Source organism: Penaeus japonicus, unplaced genomic scaffold (assembly GCF_977035675.1).
Source record: "Penaeus japonicus unplaced genomic scaffold, GWHDUDI00000001_assembly GWHDUDI00000019, whole genome shotgun sequence".
Classification (NCBI taxonomy): Eukaryota; Metazoa; Arthropoda; class Malacostraca; order Decapoda; family Penaeidae; genus Penaeus; species Penaeus japonicus.
In genome coordinates, this window is record NW_028234421.1 from 36,722,166 (window position 1) to 36,727,165 (window position 5,000).

A 5,000-nucleotide genomic window follows, 5' to 3' on the forward strand; every position below is an offset into this window, starting at 1 on the left:
GAGAGGCGAAGTACGAAGTCCCCAAGAGAACACACCTAAGGCAACCTCAAAATATGACAGCCCAGCGCGACCTACATTTTCGTCTGGTCTGAAATAAATGGTCAGTATTTACCTCTTTCCCGAGGTGACAGGCGGCAGGGAGTGCACGCCGATTGCTGTTCCTTATTCAAAGAGGCGTGAGAACATATTTTCACAACTATACTTTATTCCCGCTGGCATGAATCAACTTAAAAAACAGCACTAGCAATTTTCTGAAGTGTATTCAAAGTAATAGCACATGTCTGTTAATTGTGCTATTGAAGGATATATGACTGCGCTGTTGTTTCCTTAAATAAAATATTCGTGAAAGATAAGTTGGGGATATGTTTCAAGAAACTAATGTAATGAACACTAAAGATTTGTGTTAAGAACTAGACACTCACATACATTGTCCTTATATATATTTATATACATACATACATACACACACACACACACACACACACACACACACACACACACACACACACACACACACACACATATATATATATATATATATATATATATATATATATATATATTTATATATATATATACACGCATATATATTTATGTCCTTATATATATTTATATACATTGTCCTCACATGCATTGTACATTTAGAGCTAATTCCATAAGGGCAAAACACCAAACAGAATCACAACTGAAATCACAAGTTTTACAGAAGTTATTTTAGTCGTGGGTAATGAACGTTGCTGTAAAATATCTGAAAACAATGATCTGAAATTAGATTCACTAGAAAACATGACAAACATCATCACATGATTTTAAATTTTAGAATGATCATCCTCACGGATACAGAACAGGTAATTTGTAACACTTCAAATAACATTTTTTCATTATTTCACAATGCTTGTCAGTGACAGTCAGTTTAAGCTGATCTGCACACAATGTAACGGTGATATGCCAAATATGCCATTGCAGTTGTTAGTTATTGTTAGTTGTTATAAATACCAAAGCTAAGAATTCTGTTACAATTCTTATAGAGATATTCAAATAAACATAAATGTTCAGATATATGCATCCCAAACAGTTTGATATCTACAGTGAGTTATTTGCACATTACACACTCAAATATATTACTGATTTAATAGTTTGAATATTCATTACAAATAACTAATGATATCACACATGTTGATTTTCAGTCATCGTATTCATTACAAATAACTAATGATATCACACATGTTGATTTTCAGTCATCGACAGGATAGTAATGCGAAATTGTCATATATATGTATAAACCATAAGATATTCATTCTACAGATTGAAGAAAGAGAAAGAGATAGATAGATAGATAGATAGATAGATAGATAGAGAGAGAGAGAGAGAGAGAGAGAGAGAGAGAGAGAGAGAGAAAATAAAAAAAGATTACCACACATGTTATGAGTAATGCTTATTTCATAAAGCCACACATATTCTTACATTATATACACACATGGACAGTATCTACATTACTATTGCATTTTGTAAGTTTCGCCCATGTTCCCAAACACAACACAAACAAACTACTTAAAAGACATAAACAGCCAGCGCAAGACCACACAAATCTCACCCCGAGAGAATCGCCATGCAAAATAACATCAACATATTGTCTGCATGTTTCAGGGGAGAATCCACTTTCTAAATGAGAACCGCACACCAAAATAACGAGAAAAGAACATTAAAAAACACAATCTCATCATATTCCACCACAACAAGAAATCCCTTGACGCCCAACATTTGAAAGGCGAGTCTTGACATCCTCCCCCTCCCCTCCCCTCTCTCCCCTCGCCCCTCCCCCCTGCATCGCCACCAGCTGGAGAGGCACTTGGGAGGTGCTAACACTCGTAAGCTTTTAGCACGAGAGTGCAGCGTTACCCAGTGAGTGGACACAGGCCTGAGCAGTAAGCCGCTCGGAGCTGGCGTGCGTGACCAAACAAGAAGATCGCGGAAAGAGAGAGATTTTGGCGCGACCCTCGCTGGATTTTGTCGCCATGGCGCTGGACGCTGGCCTCGCGATGCGCTTTTTTTTTTTTTTTTTTTTTTTTAGGTGGGGTTGGGGGGGGGCTCTTATTTTTTTACATGGGAGAATTTGCATTCCTTTTCGCGTTGACCTTGGAATTACTTTTTGTGTTCAAATGTAATATTAAGAATAGGTATAATGATAATAATAATACGTACAGTGCAGCTATAGTACTGATGTAAATTATTTTGATATATTAAATGACCAAATAATCAAGTAATGCTGATAAAGATAACGGTTTTCTATTTATAATTATGATTAGACATTTTCATGTATACGAATATATATATGCGTATATATATATGTATGCATGCCTATTCTCAGATATATTCCTCTTTCACTCTCACACAGAATCATATTTCCTTTGCCACAAGTACGCCATCCGGCCAATGTAATAAAACAATATGAATGAAAAAATAATGAAATACTGCACCGCAGTTTGTCACACCACTGCTTAGATTAAGGTTTCCATTAAGTTTAACAGTGTTAATAGATACATCGATCACGCAATGACGATCCCCTCTTTTCAAATCAAAGATCGTGCTAATTCCCAATCCCTTTCCTCCCTCCGCATTAAAAGACTTCCTCGGCGTAAGATCCCGGACCAACTCGCCGATCAAAGAGTAACTAGCGAAGTCCTTGTCGGGATTCTAATGGGTTGACGAGGAAGTTCCCGTAGCGCGCCGGGCCAACACTTAGGCGTGCTTGGGCGTGCTTGGGCGTGCTTGGGCGTGCTTCTCCAGAGCCCAGGACAGGCGCTTGTCCCATTGCCAAAGACCACGAGTTATGCCGGGCCAACACTTATGCGTGCTTGGGCGTGCTTGGGCGTGCTTCTCCAGAGCCCAGGACAGGCGCTTATCCCATTGCCAAAGAGCGAACTCACGAACTACTCGGGGTTCCTAGCTAATCAAAGGTTTAGCGATAGAGGGAGACTCATTTCGAACTCTATCAAGAAGCCTGGAAACTCTGGACAAACAGTGATATATTCCTTGGAACATTTGCCTGTGTTCCGCGTTTATGCCTAAGACGAGGCTTGGGCGGTTAAGAGGTTTTGTTTTTATGTATTTGAGTATTAGGTACTTAGGTATTTGGTGTATATTCTTATCATACCTACAGTTGGCAGGCATATCAATCAATCAATCGTGTGGTATGAAGATATCAATCGTGTGGTATGAAGATATCAATCGTGTGGTATTTTCCTTCTATTGTGTTTGAATATTCAAGAAAATGACCGAATCACGGTACTCATCGTGGATTATAGAAGACTTTCATATTCTGTATATTCCCCAAAAGGGCTGAAAACCAGTTGATGTCACAACTTTTTCCTGAGGACAGTTATATACGGCCCTTCCGCGATTCAGAATTTTTTTTTAGACACTATTCAGAGGTCTTCACCGCTGATGCTTTGGTCCGTCTCCTTTAAAGATGTCTTTTACTTTGTTTTCTTTTCTTTCCTGACCCTTTTATGTAATTAAAATTCAATAGTTTTTTTTTGTAAAACATCTATCCAATCAAATCATTTTTACCATACTGTCCATCAGGTGCTTTTGTCCGTGGTGAAAAATGGAAACCATGCTATACAATCACCAACGTAATTAGATACCATTAGAATATTAAGTGATCCATTTTTTTTTAATTAACGAACCGATTTCACAAGTATCTTTACGTAATGATGTCGCCATTGACATGTCTCACTGACACAAGGATTTTTGTTTGATTTTTTTTTTTCATTACTATTCCCCGTTACAGCACCAGGAGGCCGTGGAGCTATTTCTTCTACATCTTTCAACTTATATTTAGGGAGAAGGTCTACCTCTTTTCATTGCGTTTGAATTATTTTTTTCGTTTCGTCTATTGATCTATTGATTATCACGCACAACTCTATATCTCACTTGCTCTGTCGTCATTATTTCCCTTTGTTAAGGATCACAAACTAGTGCCGGTACTGATGATAGTAATAACGCTTATAATAATGATGATATTAATAATACTGATATTGAAGCTTGTGATGATGATAATAACTTTGATAATGATAATAATAACAACAATAATAATATCATAATCATGATCATAATGATAATGATAATCATGTTCATGATCAAATTCATCATCATCAATAATAACAATGATAATGATAATGATGATAATAATGGTAATGAGAGTAATAATACTAATAATGTTGATAGTGATAATCACAAAAAAACACGAATTTTTAAATAACTGTTATTCTTAAAGCTCGACGCGGTGCCAAGTATAAAGTAAACAGAAGCGAAATCGCATTCATTTTACAATTTCGAGATTCCTACTCGGAAAGGAAATGGGATAAAACCAAAATTATGTTCCTGCTAACTCATGCACCCAAAACACGACGTCACGAAGCTCTCTCGCCCTTCTCTCAGCCATACAGTTGAAGGTCCCTTTACTCTTAACACACTCAAAACGAATCTTCACCATCATCCTCGGCCCTCAGGTCATGTTTGCAAGTCCGGCTCCCACGCTCTCTTCCCCCTCGCAGCACAGGTCACGGTCATCCCTTCCCTCACACCTATGTATAAATACCTCGAACGGTCCCGCCACATGCCAGTGTTGCTCGAGCTCTGGTCTCGTGCGGAGGTGGAGCAGGACGCATAACGCTCGCATTCTGAAACGCCCGCTCCCATGTGTTGATCTCTTTGGTCTAACGGCGCACCACGAGTTATGCCGAGAATGCTGGAGAAAGACAGGACATGAGAGTCTTCCTGTCAATCTTGATGAGAAGATCGAGAAAGCACAAAGCCAATGAATGGTCTCTGGTGAAAATATGATTTCTTATCAAAAGAGGGTCTTGAGAACATTTGAACTGTCAGGATGTGATCACGTGGAAGTATGATGACGCTGTGTTCTGGTTGTTGTTTTAAAGTCACTGGGCTGACGAGATCTCATTAATTAACCATCCCATTCATTCTTCAGACGTCGA

The 5,000-nt window shown here is 38.4% G+C and overlaps 1 protein-coding gene across 1 annotated transcript in view; it reads left to right on the forward strand.

Annotated features, from left to right (window-relative positions):
- The first annotated feature begins 4,641 nt into the window (after positions 1-4,641).
- Positions 4,642-5,000, forward strand: part of LOC122266901 (delta-sarcoglycan) — a 242,674-nt gene continuing 242,315 nt past the window's right edge. Inside the window, exon 1 of the mRNA XM_086547162.1 lies at positions 4,642-5,000. This exon is cut by the window's right edge and continues 15 nt beyond it. The gene's annotated coding sequence lies outside the window, so the exon portion shown is untranslated.